We start from the raw sequence: 15927 nt of genomic DNA on the forward strand, positions 1-15927 counted from the left end.
AATTATGCCTGGGCTTCTAAGATCTGACCGGGGAGGCCTCAGTGTCTCCTCTCCTTCGGGAGAAGAGAAGGACGCCTGCGGCCTACGTAAGTGGTGCAAACTTCTTGTCTTGAAGTTTTATTGGTCTCCCGCGTAAACCAAGCTACTCAGCGTCTTTTCTCCACTGAATTTTCCTACTGAGCTATCCTCATCCTATTACTCTTTATATCTTTGATAAAATATTTAAATAAATAGGTCACTGACGCCGTCCCCGCTTCGAATACCCTGGATCAGCCGGGGCAGGACCCGGCACTAGGGTAAGTTATTGCTTTGATTACATGAATTAGATCTTAAGAAGCATTCGTGCTTCAGTTCAGTCACTCAGTCGTGTCCGACTCTTTGTGACCCCATGAATCGCAGCACGCCAGGCCTCCCTGTCCATCAGCAACTACCGGAGTTTACCCAAATTCATGTGCATCGAGTCGGTGATGCCATCCAGCCGTTTCATCCTCTGTTGTCCCCTTCTCCTCCTGCCCTCAATCTTTTCCAGCATCAGGGTCTTTTCCAATGAGTCAGCTCTTCATATCAGATGGCCAAAGTATTGGAATTTCAGCTTCAACATCAGTTCTTTCAATGAACACCCAGGACTGATCTCCTTCAGAATGGACTGGTTGGATCTCCTTGCAGTCCAAGGGACTCTCAAGAGTCTTCTCCAGCACCACAGTTCAAAAGCATCAATTCTTCAGCGCTCAGCATTCTTTATAGTCCAACTCTCACATCCATGCATGACTGCTGGAAAAACCATAACCTTGACTAGACAGACCTTTGTTGGCAAAGTAATGTCTCTGCTTTTCAATATGCTATCTAGGTTGGTCATAACTTTCCTTCCAAGGAGTAAGCATCTTTTAATTTCATGGCTGCAATCACCATCTGTAGTGATTTTGGAGCCCAGAAAAATAAAGTCAGCCACTGTTTCCCCATCTATTTGCCATGAAGTGATGGGACCGGATGCCATGATCTTAGTTTTCTGAATGTGGAGCTTTAAGCCAACATTTTCACTCTTCTCTTTCACTTTCGTCAAGAGGCTCTTTAGTTCTTCTTCACTTTCTGCCATAAGGGTGGTGTCATCTGCATATCTGAAGTTATTGATATTTCTCCCAGCAATCTTGATTCCAGCTTGTGCTTCCTCCAGCCCAGTGTTTCTCATGATATACTCTGCATATAAGTTAAATAAGCAGGATGACAATATACAGCCTTAATGTTCTCCTTTTCCTATTTGGAACCAGTCAGTTCTATGTTCAGTTCCTGACCTGCATATAGGTTTCTCAAGAGGCAGGTCAGGTGGTCTCGTATTCCCATCTCTTGAAAAGTTTTCCACAGTCTGTTTTGATCCACACAGTCAAAAGCTTTGGCATAGTCATTAAGGCAGAAATAGATGTTTTTCTGGAACTCTCTTGCTTTTTTCATGATCCAGCGGATGTTGGCAATTTGATCTCTGGTTCCTCTGCCTTTTCTAAATCCAGCTTGAACACCTGTAGTTTCATAGTTCACATAGTGTTGAGCCTGGCTTGGAGAATTTTGAGCATTAGTTTGCTAGTGTGTAAGATGAGTGCAATTGTGCAGTAGTTTGAATATTCTTTGGCATTGCTTTTCTTTGGAATTGGAATGAAAATTGACCTTTTCCAGTCCTGTGGCCACTGCTGAGTTTTTCAAATGTGCTGGCATATCGAGTGCAGCACTTTCACAGCATCATCTTTTAGAATTTGAAATAGCTCAACCAGAATTCCTTCATCTCCACTAATTTTGTTCATAGTAATGTTTCCTGAGGCCCATTTGACCTCTCATTCCAGAATATCTATCTCTAGGTGAGTGATCACACCACTGTGTTATCTGGGTCATGAAGATCTTTTTTGTATTGTTTCTGTGTATTCTTGACACCTCTTCTTAATATCTTCTGCTTCTGTTAGGTCCATACCATTTCTATCCTTTATTGTGCCCATCTTTGCATGAAATGTTCCCTTGCTGATGTAATATAAAGGTCCAAGTTTCATTTTCCTCCATATTATTATCGAGTTTCCTCAGTACTATTCATAGAAGAGATGACCATTTTCCTATTAAGTGTTTTTGGGTTTTTTGTCAAATATTATTCAATTTTAGAGGTAAAGTTTGTAATCCTATTCATTCATCTATGTGTTTTTTATGATAATACCATATTTTAAATTTTTCTATAGTTTTGTAATAGAGTTTAAAATAAGAGGTGGCATGCTTCCAGCTTCATTCTTATTTCTCAGGACTCCTGTGGCTATTTCAGTTCTTTGTGACTTCATAAATATTTAGGGTTTTTTTTTTTTTTTTTTTTCCATTTATGTGCCCCAAAAGGCTTTAAAAGCTGGTCATTCAACTCACTCTTCCTTGCTAGGTTCCTAGAGGAATTCTTCCTAGCTGTGAAGTTCTCTCTTGGAGCTAAGCAATGCTGGCTTGAGAATATGATGATGCAGCCATGAGCAAGCTGTCTTCTTCATTCTGAACTGTGTGACTATTCTCAGGTTTGTTTGTGTTTTTTTTTTTTCTTTGTTCCACAGTGTTGCTGAAATATCATAAGTGGACTTTAGATCTCTCAAAGATGTTTTTGTTCATGGATAGCAACTAATTATTGACCTTAGGGAATAGTGAGGCTGGGTTAGTCTATGTTTCCATTTGTATCTCTCCATTTTACTTCATGAACTTTCTCTTCCTTTAATTTAAATATGTCAATATAGAATATTTTAAATATTTATTAAGTAGCATTATTCCATTTTTATAATTATTTCTTTTTTCTTTTCTATTTATAAACTAGCACAAAACTATCTAAACTAATATTTCTATACTGGTAATTGGTTATAACTACATGAGGTGAGTTAAGTGACTTTTTTTCATTTTTATTTTTCTATATTTTTGTCATATTACCTACATTCTTTACAATGGTAATATCTTTTAAAAAATAAATATTAACAATGAAAAAATATGTTCCTTTAAAAATAGCTTAGTTTCTTTAAATAAATTTCTTTGAGGTTGGAATCTAATATCCAGTAACAGTAGTGAATCTAAATGCTTTCACAGAAGTTGAGACATACCAAACAATTCCATTTGATTTTAACTATGTCCTGGAGATTATGTAAAAGTACTAAATTTAACTGAGTGAAATGAATTACTCCTTTTAAAATACTGATGCTTCTCAGAAAAATATACATCCTATACTACATAAGGTTGTTAATAACTTCATTCAAAGCATTAATCAGATCAGAACTCATCATTCTATGCAAGACTAATTCAACAGCTGTCCCTTTGGCTTTTACTCAAGCAACATTATCAAGCTGATTACCCAACAAGAGAATTCCCACCATAGAGACCCATGGTAAACAGCTTCATATATCCCATTGGTTCCATAGTAAGTGATAAAAGCTCTGGTTTTGGGATGGCCTAAAAAGGAAAAAAAAAAAAAATATATATATATATATATATATATATATATACACACACACACACACACACAAGTGTTTAAATGGTAATAGTTCCACAAACAGAAAATCATGGCACCTGTATAAATCATTAATTCAATTAGGTAACATCTTCTATATAACTCTGTGCCATGAGGCCATATATAAATTCCTATAAGCTCCAAAGAAGGCAATAATTGATTGGCTAAGCATCAATTAGTAATTCCAACAGTTAAGTAATTCCACAACCTCTGAAAGTTTTGTGTAGAGTTAAGTGTGGAGAGTACTTGCCACTGGACAGGTTGTTGGGGTGAGGATACTTTAATAAACAAGAATGGAGGAATTTAAGTAAACAAATGCTTGTGTGAATGGGAAATTGAAGGTGAGATATGCAGGGTTTCAATGAGAGAATGTTGGCATCACAGGCTAGAAAGATCAACTAGTGCAAGTTCATGAAATATATGTTTAAGAAAACAGGATTTTGTATTTGAATTTATAGCAATCTGGTCACTCGGTCATGTCCGACTCTGTGACCCCATGGACTATACAATCCATGGAATTCTCCAGGGCAGAATACTGGAGTGGGTAGCCATGCCCTCCTTCAGGCAATCTTCCCCACCCGGGGACTGAACCCAGTCTCCCACATTGTAAGTGGATCCTTTACCAACTGAGCCACCAGGGAAGCCCATAGGAATATGGAAGCATTTATAATATGATAGATGATAAAATGGTGTTTCAGATTTTTTTTTTCCCAGATACGTACTGTGGGGAGAGTGCAGAGAGGTCGGAGAGAATGGATACAGACAGTCAGAAGAATCCTGCAGTATTCTGTACAAAAGTTAATGAGAACCTGATTTAAACGTATTTTCCTTTACCCTGATGCTGAAGTGGGAGAGTTTGCATAATAAATGGGATAATTATAAATTTCATATTTATGTTAAAGCTTGATAAAGATTCTGTCCTTGACCAAAGTCTAGTCAGGCTCTTCTGAACTCTCTTCTCAAGCAGGTCCTGATTTGGAAGCTTGATTGTTAATCCCTGCATTACTCAATTTTAGCAAGCATCCTACTGAGTCAGTTTAGCTAGACTCCTCCAACCTTGATATTTGATCACCTTTTCCGCTGTTGATTCATCCTTCACCATCCTCCACCCTGGCCTGCATTAAGCATGCATCTGATTAGGTTGCTTTTTGCCAGAGTCCCCTTCTCTGTGTCAGTCATTCAGTCAATCAGTACAACTCTTTGCAACCCCTTGGACTGTAGCCCTATCAAGCACCTGTATCCATGAAATTCTCCAGGCAAGAACTGCAGTGTGTTGCCATTCCCTTCTCCAGGGGATCTTCTCAAACCAAGGATTGAACCCAGGTCTCCTACATTACAGGCAGATTCTTTACCATATAAGCCACCAGAGAAGGGAGTAAACTTTGAGCAAACTCCAAGAGATGATGAAAGACATCATGGTCAAGGAAACCTGGCATGCTGCAGTCCATGTGGTCACAAAGAGTCAGACACGACAGAGCAGCTGAATAACCCAAATCTCTGATGTTTCCTTTTAGTAATTTTCTACCCAGTCCCTACTCTACACTTTGACCACTTTTCCTTTTTTAATCAGTTGAATCCAATCTCTCCAACTTACTGTAGTAGTAACTACATTTATCATGATCAGGCCAGATCAGTCACTCAGTGGTGTCCGACTCTTTGCGACCCCATGAATCCCAGGACGCCAGGCTCCCTGTCCATCACCAACACCCGGAGTTTACTGAGACTCACGTCCATCGAGTCAGTGATGCCATCCAGCCATCTCATCCTCTGTCGTCCCCTTCTCCTCCTGACCCCAATCCCTCGCAGCATCAGAATCTTTTCCAGTGAGTCAACGCTTCACATGAGGTGGCCAAAGTACTGGAGTTTCAGCTTCAGCATCATTCCTTCCAAAGAAAGCCCAGGGCTGATCTTCAGAATGGACTGGTTGGATCTCCTTGCAGTCCAAGGGACTCTCAAGAGTCTTCTCCAACACCACAGTTCAAAAGCATAAGTTCTTCAGCACTCAGCCTTCTTCACAGTCCAACTCTCACATCCATACATGACCACAGGAAAAACCATAGCCTTGACTAGACGAACCTTTGTTGACAAAGTAATGTCTCTGCTTTTGAATATGCTATCTAGGTTGGTCATAACGTTCCTTCCAAGGAGTAAGCGTCTTTTAATTTCATGGCTGCAATCACCATCTGTAGTGATTTTGGAGCCCAGAAAAATAAAGTCTGACACTGTTTCCACTGTTTCCCCATCTATTTCCCATGAAGTGGTGGGGACGGATGCCATGATCTTCGTTTTCTGAATGTTGAGCTTGAAGCCAACTTTTTCACTCTCCACTTTCACTTTCATCAGGAGGCTTTTGAGTTCCTCTTCACTTTCTGCCATAAGGGTGATGTCATCTGCATATCTGAGGTTATTGATATTTCTCCCAGCAATCTTGATTCCAGCTTGTGTTTCTTCCAGTCCAGGGTTCCTCATGATGTACTCTGCATATAAATTAAATAAACAGGATGACAATATACAGCCTTGACGTACTCCTTTTCCTATTTGCAACCAGTTTGTTGTTCCATGTCCAGTTCTAACTATTGCTTCCTGACCTGCATACAAATTTCTCAAGAGGCAGATCAGGTCTGGTATTCCCATCTCTTTCAGAATTTTCCACAGTTTATTGTGATCCAGACAGTCAAAGGCTTTGGCATAGTCAATAAAGCAGAAATACATGTTTTTCTGGAACTCTCTTGCTTTTTCTATGATCCAGGGGATGTTGGCAATTTGATCTCTGGTTCCTCTGCCTTTTCTAATACCAGCTTGAACATCTGTAAGTTCATGGTTCACATATTGCTGAAGCCTGGCTTGGAGAATTTTGAGCATTATTTTACTGGTGTGTGAGATGAGTGCAATTGTGCGGTAGTTTGAGCATTCTTTGGCACTGCCTTTCTTTGGAATTGGAATGAAAACTGACCTTTTCCAGTCCTGTGGCCACTGCTGAGTTTTCCAAATTTGCTGGTATATTGAGTGCAGCACTTTCACAGCATCATCTTTCAGGATTTGGAATAGCTCAACTGGAATTCCATCACCTCCACTAGCTTTATTCGTAGTGATGCTTTCTAAGGTCCACTTGACTTCACATTCCAGGATGTCTGGCTCTAGGTCAGTGATCACACCATCGTGATTATCTGGGTCGTGAAAATCTTTTTTGTACAGTTCTTCTCTGTATTCTTGCCATCTCTTCTTAATATCTTCTGCTTCTGTTAGGTCCATACCATTTCTGTCCTTTATCGAGCCCATCTTTGCATGAAATGTTCCTTTGGTATCTCTGATTTTCTTGAAGAGATCCTTAGTCTTTCCCATTGTGTTGTTCTCCTCTATTTCTTTGCATTGATCGCTGAAGAAGGCTTTCTTATCTCTTCTTGCTATTCTTTGAAACTCTGCATTCAGATGTTTATATCTTTCCTTTTCTCCTTTGCTTTTCGCTTCTCTTCTTTTCACAGCTATTTGTAAGGCCTCCCCAGACAGCCATTTTGCTTTTTTGCATTTCTTTTCTATGGGAATGGTCTTGATCCCTGTCTCCTGTACAATGTCATGAACCTCATTCCATAGTTCATCAGGCACTCTATCTATCAGATCTAGGCCCTTAAATCTATTTCTCACTTCCACTGTATAATCATAAAGGATTTAATTTAGGTCATACCTGAATGGTCTAGTGGTTTTCCCTACTTTCTTCAATTTCAGTCTGAATTTGGCAATAAGGAGTTCATGGTCTGAGCCACAGCCAGCTCCTGGTCTTGTTTTTGCTGACTGAATAGAGCTTCTCCATCTTTGGCTGCAAAGAATATAATCAATCTGATTTCGGTGTTGACCATCTGGTGATGTTCATGTATAGAGTCTTCTCTTGTGTTGTTGGAAGAGGGTGTTTGTTATGACCAGTGCATTTTCTTGGCAAAACTCTGTTAGTCTTTGCCCTGCTTCATTCCGTATTCCAAGGCCAAATTTGCCTGTTACTCCAGGTGTTTCTTGACTTCCTACTTTTGCATTCCAATCCCCTATAATGAAAAGGTCATCTTTTTTGGGTGTTAGTTCTAAAAGGTCTTGTAGATCTTCATAGAACCATTCAACTTCAGCTTCTTCAGCATTACTGGTTGGGGCATAGACTTGGATTACTGTGATATTGAATGGTTTGCCTTGGAAATGAACAGAGATCATTCTGTTGTTTTTGAGATCGCATCCAAGTACTGCATTTCGGACTCTTTTGTTGACCATGATGGCCACTCCATTTCTTCTGAGGGATTCCTGCCCACAGTAGTAGATATAATGGTCATCTGAGTTAAATTCACCGATTCCAGTCCATTTCAGTTTGCTGATTCCTAGAATGTCGACATTCACTCTTGCCATCTCTTGTTTGACCACTTCCAATTTGCCTTGATTCATGGACCTGACATTCCAGGTTCCTATGCAATATTGCTCCTTACAACATCGGACCTTGCTTCTATCACCAGTCACATCCACATCTGGGTATTGTTTTTGCTTTGGCTCCATCCCTTCATTCTTTCTGGAGTTATTTCTCCACTGATCTCCAGTAGCATATTGGGCACCTACTGACCTGGGGAGTTTCTGTTTCAGTAACCTATCATTTTGCCTTTTCATACTGTTCATGGGGTTCTCAAGGCAAGAATAGTGAAGGGGTTTGCCATTCCCTTCTCCAGTGGACCATATTCTGTCAAATCTCTCCACCATGACCCACCCGTCTTGGGTTGCCCCACGGGCATGGCTTAGTTTCACTGAGTTAGACAAGGCTGTGGTCCTAGTGTGATTAGATTGACTAGTTTTCTATGAGTATGGTTTCAGTGTGTTTGCCCTCTGATGCCCTCTTGCAACACCTACCGTCTTACTTGGGTTTCTCTTACCTTGGGCATGGGGTATCTCTTCACGGCTGCTCCAGCAAAGCGCAGCCATTGCTCCTTACCTTGGACGAGGGGTATCTCCTCACTACCGCCCTTCCTGACCTTCAATATTTATCATGATCTTGAATAAAGTGTGCCTTACAGTCTTAGCAAGTGTCATGAATATTTTTTTCTCTAGAAGAAATGTGAAGAAGACAAAAAACATTTTTTTTTTGCTTATTTTGAATGCAAATTTGTTGAACTTATTTGTTATTAAGCAATTGTTCACATTATCCCTCATTCAGTTCTATTTAGTATTCTTTTCTTTGGTCTTACCAAGAAGATCATTCTGTAGAATCCATTCATATAGCTAGGTATTGGCTCCTAATATTTCTGGTTTCTTTCCTGTGTATCTTCACAGAACCTGTTAAGACAAATGTCTTTATACTATTAGAAGATTTTTAGGTTTTTCACATCCTATCAGAGGAAGCCAGCTAACCTAGAATTAATTTGATTCAATAACTCCAAGTAATACACAAGCAAACTGAGGCCCTATGCAAGCAATGAGTGTTTTTAAATATTGACCTTATAGACATATTTTCAAGTGCTTGCAAAAATATTAATCATTATGCTGTCATCATCAGATTAATTCTCATTTAGGAGATAAAGAATAAAAAGGCAATCTGTACCAGAGTGAGATCTGTACCTTTATCTGGCCTTTGTATCAGGGTGAATCTGATCTCATGAAATTATTTAGTAAATGTTTCTCTTAATTTTTTTTAAAGATTTGAAAAGGATTAGTTTAATTATTTAATTTTTTAATAGTTTAATAGAATTTACCAGTTATATTATCTCTCTAAGATTTTTCCTTTTTGGGAGACTTTTGCTTATTTATTCAATCCCTTAGTTTGGCATAAATCTGTTGAAATAATTGATTTTTCACTCAGACTCACAGATACAGAGAACTAGTGATTGTCAGCAAGATAGGGGGTAGGAGTGATATATGAGTAAGGGGAAGTGGGAGGCACAAACTGTTGTGTAAAAGACAGACTCAAAGATCTGTTGTTCAACACAGGGAATATAGCCAATATTTTGTAATAACTGTAAATTGAAAGAAACCTTTAAATTTGGACAAATTTTTCAAAAGTTAATCAATTTGAGGATTCTTGGGTTCAGTTCAGTTCAGCCGCTCAGTCGTGTCCGACTCTTTGTGACCCCATGAATTGCAGCACGCCAGGCCTCCCTGTCCATTACCATCTCCCAGAGTTCACTCAAACTCACATCCATCGAGTCAGTGATGCCATCCAGCCATCTCATCCTCTGTCGTCCCCTTCTCCTCCTGCCCTCAATCCCTCCCAGCATCAGAGTCTTTGCCAATGAGTCAACTCTTCGCATGAAGTGGCCAAAATACTGGAGTTTCAGCTTTAGCATCATTCCTTCCAAAGAAATCCCAGGGCTGATCTCCTTCAGAATGGACTGGTTGGATCTCCTTGCAGTCCAAGGGACTTTCATGAGTCTTCTCCAACACCACAGTTCAAAAGCATCAATTCTTCGGCGCTCAGCTTTCTTAACAGTCCAACTCTCACATCCATACATGACCACTGGAAAAACCATAGCCTTGACTAGATGGACCTTTGTTGGCAAAGTAATGTCTCTGCTTTTTAATATGCTATCATTTAAGTTAGATATATTATAATCTTCAGAGATATGTATATATTTGCAGAAGAGAAAGCTATCTCAGAAAAGTTGAGTAATTTGTCCAAGACTACAGAGCAGTAATTGGCAGAGGCAAATTTCTAAGATAAGCTTGTTTTTTGTAGAGCCAATGAGTATATTCAGTACACATTATTCCATTCTGACACTCTCTCCACAATGCTCCAAATGAAGAACTTTTGATTTCTACTTTAAGTTAAATAGTTCTGGTGCTGCACTTTGTATTAGCCTTTGGATGCTAATAAGATTATCTTTCATTTTTCAGTCTAGTCACAGTCAGTATAAAGGCATACATTTGAGGTATTCACATTTTTTCTGTTGTCTAAGTTTCAATTGAGTCTACATTGTTTATGCTTTTCTCTTTGTGTGAGCTACCACAAACACAGTTAGAAACAAAGTAGCAATATAATTACTATAGAGCTTACAACTGTATTCATTCATTATGCTCAAAGTCCTTCAAGCTAGGCTTCAGCAATAAGTGAACTGAGAACCTCCAGTTGTACCACTTGGCTTTTGAAGAGGCAGAGGAACCAGAGATCAAATTGCCAACATTCCTTGGATTCTAGAGATAGCCAGGGAGTTCCAGAAAAACTACTCCTGCTTCATCTACTATGTTAAAACCTTTAACTGTGTGGATGACAACAAAATGCGGAACATTCTTAAAGAAATGGGAATAACAGACCACCTTATCCATCTCCTGAGAAACCTGTATGAGGGTCAAGAAGCAACAGTTAGAAACAGTTATGGAACAACTGACTGGTTCCAAATTGGTAAAGGAGCATGACAAGGCTGCTTATTGTCACTGAAGCCCCAATACTTTAGCACCTGATGGGAAGAGACAACTCACTGGAAAAGACTCTGATGCTGGGAAAGATTGAAAGCTAAAGGAGAAAGGGAAGCAAAGAATGAGTTGGTTAGATAGCATCACTGACTCAATGGACATGAATCTGAGGAAACTCTGGGAGATAGTGGAGGACAGAGGAGCCTGGCATGCTGCAGTCTATGGGGTTGCAAAGAATCAGACATGACTTAGTGACTGAACAACAATAGCAGCCACTCTAATTGAAGAAAGTGAAGAAACTAAAGAGCCTCTTGATGAGGGTGACCAAGTAGAGTAGAAAAGGAAGTTTGAAACTCAACATTCAAACAATTAAGATCATGGCATCCAGTCCCAACACTTTATGGCAAATAAAAAGGGGGGGAAAATAGAAGCAGTGACAGATTTTATTTTCCTGGGCTCCAAAAATCATTGAGGATGGTGACTGCAGCCAAGAAATTAAAAGATGTGTGCTCACTGGAAGGAAAACTATGATAAACCTAGACAGCGTATTAAAAACCAAAGACATCACTTTGCTGACAAAGGTCCTTATACATAAAGCTATGGTTTTTCCACTAGATATACATGAATATAAGAGTCGGACCATAAAGAAGGATAGTTTAGTCGCTAAGGTGTGTCCAATTTTTGTGACCCCATGGACTGTAGCCTGCCAGGCTCCTCTGTCCATGGAATTCTCCAGGCAAGAATACTGGAGTGGGTTGCCATTTCCTTCTCCATGGGACTTCCTGACCCAGGAATCAAACCTGGGTCTCCTGCATTGCAGGCAGATTCTTGAGGGAACTTCAAATAAGAATGAGCACTGAAGCACAGATGCTTTTGGACTGTCATGTTGCAGAAGACTTGGGAGCCTCTTGGACTGCAAGGAGATCAAACCAGTCAATCCTAAAGGAAATCAATCCTGAAAGTTCATTGGAAGGAGTGATGGTGAAGCTAGAGCTCCAATACATTGGCCACTTGATGGAAAGAGCTGATTCATTGGAAAAGAGCCTGATGCTTGGAAAGGTTGGAGGAGCAGGGGCTGGAAGACGATGAGTTGGTAAATAGCATCATCAACTCAATGGACAGCAATTCGAGCAAACCCTGGGAAATAGTTTGAGGAGCTTGGCATGGTGCATTCCACAGGGTTGCAAAGAGATTGACAGGACTTAGCAACTGAACAACAACAGGTCGACAGAGTAGCAATGTTGGGACACATCCTGTTGACATCACAAAGGAAAAGAGAACTCTGGAGTATGTGGTGAGCTAAGTCGCTTCAGTCGTGTCTGATTCTTTGCGACCCTATGGACTGTAGCCTGCCATTGGATTCTCCAGGCAAGAACACTGGAGTGGGTTGCCATACCCTCCTCCAGGAGATCTTCCCAACCCAGGAATCGAACCCAAGTCTCCTGTAGCCCCTGCATTGTTGGCAGATTCTTTACCACTGAGCCACTGGGGAAGCCCCTGGAGTATCTGGACCTAACAATTATGTGTTGGACCTGGAAGTGATACATGCCACTTCAGCTCATTTTTATTGGTCAGAGAGTTTTGCACAATTGTGCTAAACTCAAGGACTAAGGGCATTATTGTTGTCAAATATCTGGCATATTTGTTGAGCATCACGAATGATTACCACAATAATGTATTAAATACTTCTGATAACATAGCAATCTAAGGTGGATAATTCCCATTAATTCCTGTGCCCAGGTTTTCAGTTTGAGCGTCAAATACTAAAATAATAAGCTGGAAATCATTCCAGGAGGTAAATACTCAGAGAAATAAAAAGAAGCATGGTTAATTACCTTAGGCAGGGGCTTTGCAGACTTGTATTGCAGTCCTCCAACAAATTCAATGTTAGGTTAAGTAAGGGTATGGAAATTCAAAATTCTGTTCAAATCAACCACATTTCAGCTTTTTCCCATAATCTCACATAATGTGGTAGGTTTTCCTGAACAAAAATGTAAGATGATAGAGGGAAAAGAATCTGATATGATAAGTGATACATGTATTGCCATCAAATTTTCTGAGTAAAGTCGTTAAAGAACCAATATTAGTTTCAGGCAACTCATGAAAAATCAATAGTTCTTCCCCCACCAAGAGTGCACAACACTGAGATTATGAAGAAACAAACACTGATTTAAGCATGGAACAAACCAAAAGCCGCTGCTTTCTATTTGAGCTAAACCCAAGCCCCACTCCATGCTCAGAATCAGCACGTGCTTCTAGCAATGAACAAGAAACTCAGCCAGTGATCCTCAGCCCACTATGCTAGAGTCTCCTTCTCTTCTGGAATTCCAATTTATCTCATCCTCATCACTCCAAAAGCCTCTGAAAGCTTTAATAATGACTTTTGTAATTGACTCTTTTTTTTTTTTTTTTCTTTCCTGGTGTTTGGGAGTGTGCTGCCACAACTAATTACATCCTATCCAGAAAGGAAATCTTACAATAAAAATTTTAAAATGATTTGTTCATTTTATACACAATGAAAGTTTCTGTTTCCTAAGGCTTTGTCCCCTTTTGTGAAAATAGAGCATTGCATCATAATCTGGTGGCTAAATATTTGCTCTTTTGACATATTTGCCGACAAGCAGTACAGAAGAGTTCCCTTCCAAACAAAGTGGAAAGCAAGTGAATATTCACAGAATAAGAATGCAAGTAAGTGACTGAATTAAATCACTTTCCTTAATTTGGAGCCTGAGCTTCATTTCTGAATTCTGCATAACTACTGTGGTGTAAGGAACCTTACTCAGAGTTGGTGTCTTTTTGATATATGCATTCTGTGTCACTGAGAGGAGGAAACTGTAGCTCTCTGATCTCTCACCATAAGGCTTTTTGAATATTTTCCTTGGTGTTCCAAGTGTGCTAAAGTTTTAATTAGAAAATGTGAGGATTTTGATCTGTCAAGAAAATCTATATACATAAGAGATCATAAGCAAAACTCTGTAGTTTAGTGATCTGATTCTGGTAATGTCAAAATTCAAAATCCAATTTCAGTATATATTGCATTTTGGAGCCTTACTGGTGTCAGCCAAGGGTATAATTTATTCTCTTTGTGAAATGTTTTACTTCCATGCTCTTAAGCCTATGAGGGTTTTATTAGGATATAATTTAAATATCATGCAATTATTCCTTTTATCCAAACAGCTATATAGCTTTTTGTGTATTTATAACACCATGAAATCATCACCAGCATTACATTTTAGAAAATTTCATTACTCCCCAAAGAAATCCTGTATCCATTGATGGCCATTCCCCATTTCTTCCTCTTCCCAGCCCCTGATAACCACTATTCTACTTTCTCTCTCTCTTTTCCTATTTCAGAAAAACCTTGTTTCACTTAATATAAATGAAAGCATACACTATGTGATCTTTTGTGCCGCTTTCACTTAGCATAACATTTTCAAGGTCCATAGTGCGGCCAGATATATCAATATTTCATTACTTTTTGTTCCTGAATACTATTTTTGCAAGGATATTGTGCATTTTTTTTCATCCACTCATCAGTTGATAAAGATTTGGGTTGTTTTCTTATTTGGCTACTAAGAATAAGGCAGCTATAAGCATTCATGTGTGTGTTTCGTGTGGGAAAATGGGTTCATTTTTCTTGGTTATAGACCTAGGAGTAGAATGGTGGGATCATGTCATTGATTTGCCTTATTTCATATCAAGATCATTTTTGTTGTTGTTGTTAAATCTCTACTCCTTAGTAATCCACTGTGCTTCAAGCATCTTATTGAAATGAAGACAATATAGTAGGAAAACTAAAAACTATGTCAATTATGGATATAATTGATCTGGATAAACAAATTGTGAGAAAATATTTCAAATTTGGAAATACATTTCCCCCATTTCCAAAAGCACATGCCACTTTTGATACTATGCTGGGGCATTTGTTGAAGAATGAATGATTGAAAGATATTTTACATCTATAGAAAAGTGCACCTATGTTTTATTTTGTATTTATTATTGATTTCATGCAGATTTTTGTGTTTAGACACTGTGAAGTTAAAATGTTAACTTGCATATTTCTGTCTGGTAGAAAAAAAATCATCCCTTAAATTATGATTTATTGCCCTATTAGACATTGACTATTTTTGTATATACCCTAATAATATTATCTTTTCACTCTTTTTTCTCCAAGATGTTTATAGTTCCTCAAAATATTTTTTGAACCAGATGTCATCTTACTTGTTTCTTCCTCAATTATTAGAACATATTGGCACATATTTTAATATTATATAAATTATAATTTATATCTTTAAATTTGAAAGATATACTTAGAATACATTATATAATGAAGATTCTAAACTGATCCTAAATGCCAATCTATATCTAATAGCATTTTTTAATTTATGAGAGTAAAATAAATGTTTTCCTTCTATTTTACAAGACTTTATTCTTCTTTCTCACATTAATAATATATTTCTCAAAGAATATTTTAGGGGAGAATAGAGAGAAAGAGCTAGGAGAGAATTAGAATCTTATCTCATTATTAATGCTTCACTATAAAAGAGGTTCCAAAACTGAGTACCAAACTGCTGGAACCAGAAATAAAGAATTTAGATCCAGGTATAGATCAGTCACTGGTTGGTCCATGGCTCAGAAAATGTCACTAGGATGAGATTTTAAGATATCTGTTTTCAGTTTTGCCTCTTGTATCTTGGACTCTAAACATGAGTGAGAAATGTATGCAGCAGTTTTCCTCCACATTTTTTAGGGTAAAGACTAGAGAAACAGCACCTATTTCTGTCACAAAATTTCAGGAAAATGTCTCAGTGCAACAAGTCAACCTTGATTAGGTCATATGCCTTTTGAACTTATTTCATATTCCTTGGCAGCATACTTCATTAAAAGCTTTCATGTGGTTTGTGAGTTGTTGAAGAAATAATTCCTTACAGGAAATTTAGAACAGATACTCAAAAAATGGAAAAGGGAAATGGCTATAAAACAAGACATTGCAACTATCAAGGAAAATTTTAATTTTTGAGAAATGAGGTGTTTTTTTTTTTTTGTAATGATATATTATTAGAGAT

At 38.5% G+C, this 15927-nt stretch overlaps 1 pseudogene; it reads right to left on the reverse strand.

Moving 5' to 3' along the window:
* Positions 1-3024: 3024 nt before the first annotated feature.
* Positions 3025-15927, reverse strand: part of LOC133249629 (UDP-glucuronosyltransferase 2A3-like) — a 57569-nt pseudogene continuing 44666 nt past the window's right edge.

The sequence above is a fragment of the Bos javanicus genome, chromosome 6 (assembly GCF_032452875.1).
Source record: "Bos javanicus breed banteng chromosome 6, ARS-OSU_banteng_1.0, whole genome shotgun sequence".
Classification (NCBI taxonomy): Eukaryota; Metazoa; Chordata; class Mammalia; order Artiodactyla; family Bovidae; genus Bos; species Bos javanicus.